Source organism: Bombus huntii, chromosome 8 (assembly GCF_024542735.1).
Source record: "Bombus huntii isolate Logan2020A chromosome 8, iyBomHunt1.1, whole genome shotgun sequence".
In the NCBI taxonomy this organism is placed as follows: domain Eukaryota; kingdom Metazoa; phylum Arthropoda; class Insecta; order Hymenoptera; family Apidae; genus Bombus; species Bombus huntii.
Window position 1 is genome coordinate 14,080,766 of NC_066245.1, and position 15,218 is coordinate 14,095,983.

A 15,218-nucleotide genomic window follows, 5' to 3' on the forward strand; every position below is an offset into this window, starting at 1 on the left:
AGCTTCTAACGACGATCCATTCATCTAATCACGTCACCATCGCAATCAAAAGCAAGCGACGTCGAAAACTTTTTCTATTACGTCGAATCGATTTAATAATAATATACAACAGTAATGATCTGATTTTTACAAAGTGCACAGACGAGCGTTGTTTCACCCCGATGATATCGTTCCCTGTTCTACTTTCTTACATACAAAAATAAAATTTTACACGAGAAGACAATGATCTGTATGAGCGATTTATTTACATTATAACTGTTTCCTAACAAGAATATTAAGTCTGAAATGTCTTGATCGAAATGAAATATATGTATATGTCGGGTTTACATTAGAATTAGGGTTAGGGGCGTGAAACGAATCTTCGTTTGGGTTACACGTTGTCGTTATGCAATAGAGAAGACATTGACTAGTGCAAATACGATTATTATAGAACCGGACAAGTAACCGCGGTAGTTAGGTGCTCGAGATACTAATGACAATGATCCTAGGTTCAATAACGAATCCGCGGTCAACGGGATGACAACAGAACGTACTCACAAAGTCTAAGTCTGAGAGAATAATCACTGATCGCGAAGGCGTTACTCTTGGATCGATGAGATCGCGGGCGAGAATGCCTTTTCCGTCCCGATGATGCCACACAGGAAAACTATAACGGGGTGTGTCTAAGGATACGAGATCATCGGATTCGTCGAGAAAAGCCTTCGTTCAGAAAGTGTTGCTGCTAATTGGTTAATCTCCATATCGGTGGTTAGAAAAGGATGCTAGCCGCCCTCGAGGGAAAGTTGCTAGTGGGAGACGCCGCTCGTTGAAAAATATGTCTCCCCTATCTTCCCGTAGTTGGGACAAAGACTGTTTGTCTGTTTGAAGGACTTTAGTTAACTAAACCTTAAGATTTATAACGGGCCCTCGGGCTAGCCGAACATGTACTGCGGAGACGCATCGACATCTGGCAATCATCTTACTCGAAGAATAGGGTCTGCCCGTGGCGAGCCACGGGACAGAAACCGTTGGAATGTTTACTGTCGCGTGTCGCCACAAATATTTCTTTTAAGGAGAGCTATAGAATTACTTCATACCTTTGTTAGGCAAAGCGTTCATCCCGTGACCGCGGCTACGTTCGGCGACTGACTGTCGCCTCGAGCCCAAGCTCATTATCACAATTCTCGAATAATTACAATCGGGTTGAATAACTACAATTGTTCAATTACAGCTATAGTAGACTCTAGGTTACAATGTTGCGGGGTTATCCAAAATTCCAAAGGCTCCGGTGTTCTTTCATCTCCGACATATATATCTAATATTCCTGCTTACGACAGGAATTCAGAAAAATGTGTTACCGTTTTAGAGATACAGATTTATGGCACACACGGTGTTCATATGACATCGAGGAACTCCATAACATAGCATAAATCATAAGAAGTCATAAATTTGCAGTTTTAAGATTATATCGCGATAAGATAAGATATGCCTGAGAAGAAGTTTAACAGTAAGAACTGTCCACTCGGAACTAATAGCCACAGCTACTTCCTAATAATAAAACTTCCAACGATCTGTAGATCGTTTTCGCCGCTGTGTGAAACGCGTAAAAAAATAAATATTCTTGATGCAAAACTTGAACAGTAAGTATTTTATTATCGACGTTTTCTCAAGTTTCCAAGTCCTTGCGATAAATTGCATCAAGTGTTTCAGCGTCTTCAGCGCAGACAGGAATTTCCATTAAATTCGAGGCATCCACTGAATTAGTGGTTTGACACCTAAACATGGAAAAGTGACTATTCACATCTCTCAGCGAATTCATACCTTGTAGAACTAGGTTAGCCAAATCTGATGTGTTTCTGAGTGGAGAGAGCTGTCGGTTAAGTGGATACCCAGCTTGGTGAGATTAGAATCGATAACGAAACGCTTGCCAAAACGGTTTCGGTAATACGAGAGTGTGATTTTATATTCCATTATAAGTTGTGACAAGCGCATTTTAATATTGCTTTTATTTAGATGAAGCTGATTGCTGGTGAAAGTTCCAGACACGATAAATCATTGTTTTACGTTAAAATGGTAAAGCAAGACGAATGTCGATACACATAAATGTGAATTTATCGTCTGCATTGTATTTATTAGAAGGAGTCGTGAGAGGTTTCAATCTAGATATGTATTTATTTGACATTGAGAAATTATCGTCGTTTAGTTCGCTTCATTTATACAAAAAATTACTAACTATAAAGCATTACGAATTAACGTTTGGACATTGGAACTTAAAAATTTGACATACAAATTTTTCGAATTTTCATAGCGTTATATAGTGATGCCATCCGATGAAGGATAAGTACATTAGTATTCAAATCCGCGTAATGTACTCGATAATAGATAGATGTTTAAGGGGAAGAAACCGTGTCAAGTTGATTTCTTGGCTGGAACAGAAATATGATAACTTTAAAGAGAACGGTATGTGCACATATGTATTTCCTGTGTGAGAAGGTTACGGATGTTCCGTTTTACATAACTTCTCGCATACATCAAATATCATCTTCTTAATAAAAATTCATTTCGCTTTATATGCATACTTCTTATCGTCGCGAATAGAAGAACATTTTCTCGTTTCTATAGAAATCTGTGACAAAGGCGATAGAGGATTCTTCGCGTTAGTCCGATATATTTTGTCTATCATTTTGTCTTTGACTATCATGTACGTTAGGCAAACGAACAATTTATCCTTTGAGATACGAATTAACCGGAAGGTCTAAGGCAAATAAACGTGAAGTTCGAACTGTGATGATAACAGGAGAAACGATAATAAAACGTATTACTGTAATCTTGGAGATGATGCGTCGTTATTCGATCGGAGACTGACGTATCTTCGATTACTCGAGAATTGCATTATGCACTTGAGAGCAATCGCTTGGTTAAACTTTCGATAATTTGGTGTTGGAACAAAGAAATTCGTTTCTCGTTACATTGACAAATTCCAATGATCGATAAAAGTTCCTGCGTGCCTGGAAAATTCTACTTCGTCTATAGAGAATTTAATGACAAACGAGAAACGTAGATCGAGTTCTTGGAGTAATCGACGACCCTCGCTACGATCCAAAATTACTCATTTTATCCGTTAAATTCTTCTGACTGATACTTTTACCTAACGCGGAACGAATAACATTAACTCACACGTACCGATACTATTCATTGACATCGCGATCATGATTCAAGAACAAAATTAAATATATAGTATATACTTCACCAATGCAGATGGGTCAATAACCCCATTACTACTAGAAGAGTAAATTTCTTTCGTTAATTTGGTGCGCAACGTATCGAGAACATTGCCATTGCAATCGATGTGTGGGCATCACGAATACACATGAAATGCTCGAGTGATTGCAGCAACGAGGTCAACATTAGCAGTGGTAAACCCTGAAGATACGCTGGAATTGCTGCTTAACAAAATCGCAAGCGTTCCACGAGAGCGATTACTCGATGAATTATGCATTTCCTTTGGACCGCTCGTGGATTCAGTAGTTACAATTTAGTTATGGTCAGACGTCATATAACCTCGTATTATTATACGTCGCGTAATAGGTTCTCGAAGCTTCTACGTGTACGAAGTACCTCGTTAAGCTACAAACCATATAAAAATAGTTTAAAATAATATTACACAACAAATTGTTTTATAATTCTTTTATATGCATACTTTTATAACTTGTTATGTGTAACGCGTTATATTACGTGGCGTGCACGCAGCTTTAAACTTGTATGATACACTTTACCGCATTATTAACGAGAAACATCGATAAAATGGTCGTTCGAACAACGTTCGAGATGTTAACTCTCGTCGCTTTGCGGCATCGTTTCGTTTCTTCAAATGCGTATAGGTCTTCAACGTTTCTGTCGAGCAGAAATTCATTCGACGGTGGATAGAAAGAGCAAAACGGATGAATCATTCCTGACATCGATTGTAAGTCGAAGAGGTAAGAAAGAACGAAGGAGAAGAATTTAGATCCCATAGTCGGACGGAGTTGATGAAGAAAAATGGCGACCCGATAATAGCAAAGGAACATTCCCTCGTGCTTTTTTCTTCTCCTCGTCCTTTATTTCCGTTTCTTTCGTTCTTATCAATGATTTTATTTAACCGACCATCTTGCTTTCTCTTTTTCGTTTTGACGTGTAAACTCCGATTCTTTCTTGAATCTTGATTCCATCTGCTTCTTCTGGAACGGCGTTTGAGTTTCGGTTGTTTTCTGCCGGTAAATGTCAATTCGGCGTTTCCCGAACGGTCTTAAAAACTCGCCTCTACATCGATTTAACGATACAAAATTTCCATTTCCCCCCTTTTCACGAAATCCGTAGCTGGATGACAGCATACCAATAACTTATAACGAACAAACCTAATAAAAACTTTTCTAACATCCGTTGCTATACCCTATACGGTACTTTGTTTCCTACGTCTCGAAATTAATGTCACTTCTGTAACCTTATCCGTTCCATTTGTCAGCTCAATTTTTCCGGTTCCCTAGAACGCATCAATTGCGCTCTTTGCTCCTTTCCAATACTCGCCCCGCTTCCTCTGCTTTTAACCTTCTTTTCCTTTCACTCTTCTTCGCTATTTTTGCATTTCTCCTTTTCCTCCTTTCGTTTTTCTCTTTTGATATTCTCCATCTCCGTTTCACTGATTGCAGTCCCTCCTATTTTATGTATCTGTCTCTCGTATAGTGACGCGTTTTCTTCTATGCACGTGTGTCAATGGCTGCTAGCTAGACCGTGGGCACAACCAAAAGAAACTTTCTCGCGGCAATGCAAACGTAGCGTAGGAACAAACGGTGCTTGTAATAAAGGATACAAACATTTGCAGCTGCGGCTGCGGCGCGACCTACACAGAGAACTGCCGGCCAACGGATATGTATACATACTTTTGATAGCATTCAATACGCGATCTTTTGTTACCCGTTGTCGAGAAAGAGCCCGTTTAGTTTATGGCGTCATCCTCTTTTCTGTATTTTTTAGCTTCTGTTGTTTGACTTTACGTTCGCAATAAAGGTGCAAAAACTTGGACCAAAATAAATGCGTTTCCACGGATTGATTGGATTAACCGCCGTAGCAAATTTTACCTTTGGTTTTTATCGGAGTCACCGGTGTCCTTGCGTGTGCTAAGTCCATAAAAATACTCCTTACCTTGTACTGTATTTTTAGAAAAAATTCAGTAAGTGGGACAGTGTACCGTCTAATTTGGAATAGTTTATGAATTTTTTATTCGTCTAATAAACTTCTAACTCTTTTTAGAAATCTCGTTTTAATTGCATATCTAATACTTTAACTACGAAAAATCTAGAATAAAGAGTCCAGACGTTAAATCGGTTTTCTTTTTTATTTAATTTAATATATATTTATATATTGGTATATTTGTTATGTATTCGAATATAAAATAACGGCTTAATCTCCGTTTTATAACACCATAAAGGTTTTATTAACAGACTCGCAAAGAAATCCACTCGTTCTAAATAACAAATCATAAAAGACATCACAATACGTAACAAAAGTCACGGTCTAAATATTGGAGTGAATAATGACTACAATAGACTGGTTACTCAAAGAGAAGAAAATAATGCAAATACGAGAATAAATATACAAATCAAAAATAAAATAACGTTGTATCTGTAGTTCTATGTTTTATAATATCGTAGCACGCGACTCATAGTATAACTACATAAATGTAAGTGTAATAGTATACCTATATATTTATGTGTATAACTAAAGTGCGAAGCAACTTTCAATTTTACTCTCTGTACTTTTATATTTTCCAAGATTCGATTTTCTTCGCTTTGATCTAAATTTAAAAAGAAATAGCGGGTCGTATAAAATTCTAAAATCTCCCAACTGCGTTCGCTCAATCTGCAATCGGATCTACTTTGGCAGCGAAATTATTTTCTCGCAGAGATCCAACGCGGCATTAATCAAATATGACCGTAGTAGTCTGAAAAACGCGGCGTAAGAATTTATAAAAAGAACCGACGGTCGTGGTAAACGAAACACAAGGAACCTTTAAAAATCGCGTATCGTTGTGAATTCTTCGCACACACTCTAATTTCAACATTTACCTCATTCTCGCGCCTGTTTCCCCGACTCGCCGTACTCGCGTAATGTATTTACAGCAGGAATTTTCTGCAGATGCATCGCGAATCGATATCAGAGTCAATTGGATTTTTACGTTTCTCATCGATTTCTGTACTGAACGAAACAATACAACATAGCACATAAATCGGAATTAAAACGAATAAACTTTCCCTGGGCCTAGATTTATTCACATGACACGATATCCAGCGGTTAAAGCGTATTTTATTAGCGCACGAATAATTGGATTGGCGTGCTCTGTAATACGTCGATCGTTGTTGGAAGAAACGCGACGACTTAAAAGTATTTTCTCGCGTGACACCCTCCAATCCGCGTAGAATTTGCAACTTACCCCTTCAACTTCGTCATTTTCTAAAAGCACACAGGGAAGCTTGGTTACTCGACGCTTTCCCCTGATTGCTCGTACTATCGTTTAAGGTATGGACGTTGGTCTTTCAAAGAAATTAAAAAAGGTAAGATCGCGGGATGTTAAACCTGGTTTCTTTGACGTGAAATAACATTATTCACAATGTTAACCATCTTTTAGAAAATATTTCGTTTTAATAATTCAGAATAAAAGCTACGAATCTTCGCGTGGAATCATTAACGAGAGATCAAATTGCTTATCAATCATAAGCTTGATTTACAGTGGAATATAACTTCGTCAGAAATTTATCGATCATTGAATTTCACGCTAATCTCTGCCAGTAATGAATTTTCATCACGACTGACGACATCAAGATCGATGTTGACATCTATGTATATGTGTATGATAAGTGTATCCTAATTATCGATTAATGCACTGCAGCTGTGGAATCTAAACAAAGAAACACGGTAGTTAATTCCATTAGACCCGATACACAGCGTCGCAGGCACTGCGATGCCGCTGTGCCATTGTCGTAGACTAGGCTAGGTCCTAGTAATGGGTCGGATCTTAGGGTTATTACGCACTGTCGGAAAATCGCAGGCGACCATGATAGACTCATTGAAGTAATCAGCTGGTACGCGGCTAGTCGTCGAATTTAGTCATAGTTTTTGATCGCCCGGCAATCTGCTCGTAACGTTTCTTCGATAAATGCGATCTTGTGACGGTCGATTTAGCAGAAGGTTCTCGGCTAGAAAACGTGTATTATCAGTTAATAGGTTATTACATAAAACCATTCCGAGAGCGTGTCTAACAAATTGCGCTATGGACTTACACAAGTCGCTCCTACAATAACCATTAGCTATTCATACGGATAGCACGTGATGCAAGATGCTTTGTTTCTTTGTACGTAGAGCTTGTATCGTACGCTGTTGTTAGATATTCATCTGGGCATTATTTCACGCATTAGGCTGGTGCATATCAAATGTCGTTTCTCGATAGTTTAAATTTGGCGAACCAATATTATACAGGGTGGTTGGTAACTGGTGGTACAAGCGGAAAGGGGGTGATTCTACGCGAAAAAAGAAGTCGAAAATATAGAATAAAAATTTTTCGTTTGAGGCTTTGTTTTCGAGAAAATCGACTTTGAATTTTCGCTCGGTACGCGTGCACTTTATCACGTATCGTTATAACGGATCTCACTGTAGATCGTTGTCTCGATGGAAAAATTAAAAAAAAAGAATTAAAAAAATTTTTTATTCTATATTTTCGACTTCTTTTTTGGCGTAGAATCACCCCTGTGGTGGATCGGTATCAATAGGACGCCGACAGGTCGAGGCATCAACGCGGCGCAACACCTCCCGGGCGATCCGCTGGTACCAACCGCCAACACTAGAGGGCTACGACGACAACGAGTCTGTCTAACTCGCTAGCGGTCGAATATACGAGCGATTGATACAAATACCGTACCTAGCGAGACTCCCTCTACGTCTAAGGCAGAGACTACCGGGCATAGCCTTATTGACGAGTCCACCGGTAATCCCGGGACGAAACGCTCATTCCCCTTTCATCCGCCACACCCCCTTTCCACTTGTACCAGCAGTTACCAACAACCACCGTGTATATTCATAAAGTACTGTCTTGTTGTCGATCGTTGTTAACCATATTAAAGGAAAAAGTATTCTGCTGTAGATAATACTCCTGCATTAAACATTAAAAAAAAGAGCACTAATTCGAGATCTTTCATTATTTGTAATTATCTTTTTCATTTCATTTCCACACAAAATTAAACGCGCATTACGATAGACAGAATAATTTCGCGGCGTCGATAATTAACCAACGATGTAGATACATGATTTAGGAACAAGCAAGACGGACAATGACACACACATAGCCCATAATTACTTTTGCTTGTTATTTTCACTCTATTCTGCAAACCGCGTGTGCAAATGTTCGTGCGTATCAACGAATGTCTATCAAGTTTAACATCGCCAACTACACTTTCAGACACCTTCTATGTTGCGCTCATTCGTGTCATGCGTTTCGAATTTTGACGTTTTAATTACTAGCATTTCAATTCACCATAGAGATTATGAATCCGCGAAACAAGTGAAGCGAACGAAATCGACTCGATATGTTCCTCGGAATATTTATTTATAAATTGGATGGTTGCAACTCTGATCGAGAAAGTTACCCTCGCTTCTCCCTCTTTGAAACTAACAAGTTTATCGAACAAATTTTAAGATTCTGAAATTGATTTCGAAGCTTTTTGGTATTATCGGACGACGTTTTAGACAGTAGAATTGAAGTCGGAATCGAAGTTCAGAAGGAATTTCTAATCACTGGAGCCGGAGGTGAAGATGGTAGAAAATATACCGACTCCGACTTCCTGTTTGTAAATTTTACAAAAATCAAAAATATGCACGATATTATTAAAATTTGTAATAAAATTGTTTATATATTAATCAAAAATACTTTGTATCTCTGTATTTATAAAAGTATAAGGTATGGATAATCCTCTAATACTGTAATAATAATAAGTAATATAGAACGGCTGTTACATTTCTATGAGATCTCGTGTTGCACAAAACTGTAAATATTGAATTATAAATATCGAACTTACTGTTTTTCACATTAGAAAGAGAATTTATATAATATATTCTACCGTATATAACAAATATCTTTCTTCTTTACTGGCGCCTTTATCTTCATCATTTTTTTCCTTATTTACTTTCACTGTTAGCATAGTTTTAGTTTTTCATACTCTATATAATATATATGTAAATATACTAAGTATTAATAATTTAATTATTTACATACGTATGTATAATTAGTATGTCAACAATTTATCATAAATGTTGCTCGGAGTCGGGATCGGAGTCAGAGTCGTAGTCGGAAATAAAAAAAGGAGGAATCGGAGTGGGAATCGGAAATTTTGATTGTGCACTCCGTAGCTTTAATTTTAGGGTCGATACAATTTCGAAACACGTGCGCAACAAACGTACATGCTACGTATCTCCACCAGAGCTTTAGAACTATCGTTACTCACGTGGCTGAATAAAATACAAGCCTGCTAGCAATGATCACATAACTTTTTGAGTCAACCGCATCCCACGCGATACACTCTACGAAAAGTTGTCCGAACAAAGTTTGGACAGCGTGAGATAATGTCACGAAGGTAACGAAGCGTGACTCTACCTTGCAATTAGCTCGCTGGCGGACGGAATGGATTACCCTTTCCTTTTTTACACGTGCTCCCTCTTTCTCCTTCGGCCGACCCTTCAAGTTATATCACAGCACACGAAATTATCTTCCGATCACACGAGTCGAACGATACGAAAGCGAGTTTCTTCTTCCTTCTTTTTTAGCTTTTTTTTATATTTCTCTTCTTTTAAAAGCTAGCGATCAATTATTTAGCTCGTGCCATGCTTTTGACCAAGAATACGCGATTGTCCGTTTGGAATTAATGCTAGCGAGCTTCATGCGATATTCCATGAATTCTTTAGCGAATGAACGTCATAGAGCGACGTCCATACGAATGTCGATGAATCCTCTCTCTCGTCGTTGCGCCCAACAAAATTTTAATTTTAGGTCGTACAAGTAATATATATTACAAATTTTAGGAGGCAAAAATTTCATTGAATCTCTTGATCCCCTAAGTGCTCTTTTGATGAATTCTTTTCTCCTGAATAATCTACGTACTCCGTGAATACAAAATTGTCTTCTTACATTCTTTAAATCGCTAGACGAATCTCGTATAAAACAATTACGATTACACGTTTTTGCAAGTATATACTATATCTATAAGAGCTATGTAATTCTAGAATAAAAAATGCCTGGAAGTTTATAAAAATATTATAAACAGTAGTTGTGGCACAATTACGGATATAAATCTAATTATAGTAATGAAAACAATGGAACTTGATGAAGATATTGTTTTCATTGGAGAAATATTTCGTCGGATTATTTCAAAGGACAAAAATTAACATTGCCTTTCTCGTGTTTTTTTGGTGTCTCGATTGCTTCGGAAGAAAACTTGTTATCTTTTTTTGCACTTCGCTCACTCCTCAAAAGTATGAAGAAAAGAACAGACTCTATTTCACGGCTATTGAAAACTAACGTATCATACAAATAAGTGAAAACATTCGTCCACTTCCCATTTGAATAATTTTTTAGGTATAAATATCATATACTTGTCGGGTTTACATTAGAATTAGAGTTAGGGGCGTGAAACGAATCTTCGTTCGGACTACACGATGTCGTTATGCAATAGAGAAGACATTAACTAGTGCAAATACGATTATTATAGAATTGGACAAGTAACCGTGGTAATTAGATACTCGAGAAACTAATGACAATGATCTTAGGTTCAATAACGAATCCGCGGTCAACGGGATGATAGATGAACATGCTCACAATATCTAAGTCGAACTCTTTGTTAAAACGGGGGATATCCACCGAGCGTACAGACACAAAGTAACTCGCTAATACAACCTCACGAGAGAATGACTTTCCATCGCGATGATGCTGCGGAGGAAAACTATGATAGGGTGTGTCTAAGGACACGAGATCATCGGATTCGTCGGGGATAGCCTTCGTTCAGAAGGCGAGGGAAATTGGCGTTGCTGCTAATTGGTCAATCTCCATATCGGTGGTTAGAAAAAGATGCTAGCCGCCCTCGAGAGAAAGTTGCTGGTGGGAGACGCCGTTCGTTGAAAAATAGGTCTCTCCTATCTTCCCGTAGTTGGGACAAAGACTGTTTGTCTGTTTGAAGGACCTTAGGTAACTAGATCTTAGTGTTTATAACGGCCCTCGGACTAGCTGATCACGTACTGTGGAGACGCGTTTGCATCTGGTAACCATCATACCCGAAGAATAGGATCTGCGTGTGGCGAGCCACGGGACAGAAACCGTTGGAATGTTTACTGTCGCGTGCCGCTACAAATATTTCTTTTAAGGAGAGCTATAGAATTACTCCTTACCTTTGTTAGACAAAGCGTTCATCCCGTGACCGCGGCTACGTTCGGCGACTGGCTGTCGCCTCAAGCCCAAGCTCACTATCACAAATCTCAAACAAATACAATCGGATCGAAAGACGACAATTGTTTAATTACGCCTATAGATAGAATCTAGATTACGGTGTTAGGGGATTATCCCGAAGTTCCAAAGGGGAGGCTTCGATGTCCTTTCATCTCCGACATACTTAAACATACATTTTTCTACCTTTATACGCTTTTCGAATTAAAATTGGTATATCGTTCTTATCAACAACATTTCCTGTCGTAAAAATGCGTTCAACTTATGATTGCTGGAAGTGTATACATTATACGCATGACCCATATTCGCTAGTCGGGAACAAAAGCAAAGCACGGTGACAGGATGCTATAGGGAAGATCAATCTTTATGAATCGCTATGAAATGTTTCAGCGCGGAAGAATTTCTACAATCCACATTAATATCACATTTTTCACATCGAAAAACGATTTTTCATCGAGCCTGCCGCTATATTGCATATACATGAATGCACGCAACTCATATAATCGAATCGGCCGTAGAGTTATTTTACACTTCTGGATCGGTGAAAACCTGCGAACAAATGTAGCCGAAAAATTCACCTTAACATTGAAATTCAAGGTGAAATCTTTTTCGTTACATCGTATTCTACTCATCGTGAGGATCATTATATGGTCGATAGGATTGAGATCAAAGATACTATGGAATCGAACTTCCCTTATTCAAGTAGCTCGTTTGTCGAGAAGCAGATAAAATCTGATACGATATATCGATGCATACTCACATGTATGTATTATATAGTAAGCATTAGCTATTTATAGAATAGCTAATAGAATAGTTTTATAAAGATTTGAAAATCTTCTCATGTTTGAAATCTTAATTAAGTATGGATATCTGTATTCTCGCCATTATCGCAGATATGTACTTTATCTGTTTAATTGAGAACAATTTTATTTATTATACAGATAATCTTCGATATGAATTGAATATATGTAACTGCTACGTTCGCTGCTCTACATCTTAGATACGTACTTTAGCAAAGTCATTTTTCTGAGCGATCGGTATTTCATAACACAAAATCCTAATCCTATAAGGTACCAGGTCCCGCTGTATCTCGTCCATGATAAAGCAAAGTACATCCTTGACAATGCATTTTTGCTTCAAGCGAACACCTTAAATGGTTCTCAAGATACAAGACTTAAAAGCGTAGCGCTAAAAACCGAATGGCGGTCGAAATTCAGGAAACGAACTGACCCATATCTTTTCCTAGATATACCGGTGGTAGTAGTAAAAAAGATGCTAAGTCAGCGTCTGTCGCAGACCAGGTCGCGAACACGAAGCTTGCGATGCAATGGGTCGAGGAAAATGCGTCAGAGAGAGAATCGTGTGTACAAGTAAGAAGCGGGTAGTGTATTGCTCGAAATTACGGTCGGCGGCAAAAACTGGTATGGGTGTAAAACAAAAATTACTTTGAAAGGTAGAGTTTTTCGTTTCTGATCTGGAGATTTTAAGTATTGCAAACGCGTATAACGCGTATGGTAAAAGAAAGCCCACTGTGACCTGATATTTTTGTAAATAAAAGTGCATGTGTCATGAGAAAATATGTTTGATAAAGAATTCTAGCGTGTGAACATATGTAGGTGTGTGTGTATGAGCGTGGAAAGCCATAAAAAAAAAATAGTTGCTATGTCCAAAGGGCAAATGATCAAAGAATGAAGACTTGATTGAGCATAATAATTGTCACGTATAATTAAATTATTATAATCTATATCTACGTTTTACATCTTACACTTCACTGGTATATTTTTTATAATGAGCCCTATCTATAGATATAGTTTTAATATTTTTTTTACATTATCTCTGCCAATAATATTTCGTTTCGAAATAGACTGCATTTCAATAAAAATTCAAAGAAATTGGAACGCTTGCCACTACGTGAAAAGAAATCTTCGATAAGAAATAGTATTACTTTTGAGGCAATATCTCTTTATTCTTTTAATCAGGATATATTGTACATATCTACTAAAAAAGGCAGGATTCTTCTTTCCATCTGCGTTATGTCGTTAATGGAATTCAAGTACTTATAAATTTCAAGCGAACGGATTTTGAGAAACTTAACAAACTTTGCAGAAACGTTCCCCAATTGAAAAAAGATCAAAGATCCATTATCGAGATTAAAAAAAGAGAGGAGAAACGAGGGAAAAGACAACACGACGATAAAGATGTTAGAAGTGTATCTACCTGATATCTGATTAAGAATTGGTCACGGTATAGTACGATATTACTTTCGATAATAGAATATCGATTTCCAATTAATCTCGAGAGGACGAACCATTGAATTTTAAACCAGCCGCACTTCAACGCCTATTATAATACATACACCATGTACCTATATGGGTTGCAACCTAGTTACGAAAGCAGAAATCCTCAATGGAATGGAAACTTAGACGAGGAAAGCCGGAGGAAACTTTAATGCCACAGTTTTCAAACAAGCTGCTACAAAGTCTCCAACTTTTTTCGTCTTGAGATTTGAAAATTTCAATCCCGAGAAATTTCCCTACGTTTCCTCATTTGTATTATGTTTTTAAAATGATATTCTATGCTGCTATTAGGTGTCAGTCGACATTACGTGTATAGTACCAAAACCGGAATTTGTAATACGAATACATTTATTATTTAATATTACAAATAAAAAAAATTCTTTGATGTTTATTTCCTTTTGTATTTGTTAGAAAATAGATGTGTGTACATCCGTATTGTGCGAGCAAGGAGTGAAAGAGAGGAAGACAAAAGGAAAACACGGAATGAATGAATATGCAATAAAACAAATTCGTTCCTGTTTGAGATGTATAAGAGAATAGAGTGGTGTGCGTTAATACTTCAAGTTATTCTGTTACATATAAAATAGTTATTTTGTTAATAATAAATATATAAATTATGTATTTAGTAAAACGTTATATATTATTACTTTAAGAGTATTTCTTTTCGTTACATGCGTATACACATATCACTGTTGATCCTCTCCTGAAAGGAGAATAAATTCTATCGCCACGTGGATTATAGTTGAATTCCATAGCGAATAGAAACACATATAACGATGTTTGACTATAGCAGATTGTTGCAGGTTGTATAGGTCGATTACAACGTTCTACTAATAACGTAGGATATTGGTTTTATTAAAATATAATTTATTAAAATACATTTATCGCACAAATAAAAGTTCGACTAGTGATGATGATATTAATTAATTAGTTGGCATAATACATTTCGTTAGAAAAATTTCACGTTTTAAAAACATTATCTAACTTTCTAATGGAGTTCTGATATAAAATCGTATTACGTCTCTTTGATCGTTCTTTTCCTCTTTACTTGAAATTTTCCGAATTTATTAACTATATTCCCCCTATATATATAAATTTTGCTTGTTCGAGCGATGTATAAACGTATAAAACTCATTCTGTTTTTAATACAATAAGTTTTATCGCATATTGAACGCATTAAACGAATAAAATGACATAGAAATGTCGAATTTCAAGTACCAATTCAACGTTCCTGTATAGTTCTGTTCTGTTTCCTGTATAAGTATCGAAATACTTTTTAAATGGTAAAAAAAAGGGCTAAACATTCGGAATGCTTTTTCTTTTTGATATTTCCATTCATAAAATTATTTCACGTTTTCTTTTACCATATTTTCGATATCCGTGTTTCATATTTTCTAAACGAATAAAAGAAATAAAACTGAGAACTC

The 15,218-nt window shown here is 37.1% G+C and overlaps 1 protein-coding gene and 1 long non-coding RNA gene across 2 annotated transcripts in view; both read right to left on the bottom strand.

Moving 5' to 3' along the window:
* LOC126868715 (HIRA-interacting protein 3) overlaps positions 1-15,218 on the bottom strand; it is a 90,280-nt gene that overhangs the window by 23,692 nt on the left and 51,370 nt on the right. The gene's annotated exons all lie outside the window — the stretch shown is intronic.
* On the bottom strand, positions 1,580-15,214 carry LOC126868749 (uncharacterized). The gene is made up of 2 exons (XR_007690742.1): positions 3,680-15,214; positions 1,580-3,606 (listed from the first exon to the last, which is right to left on the bottom strand). It is a non-coding gene; the product is annotated as an uncharacterized LOC126868749 (long non-coding RNA).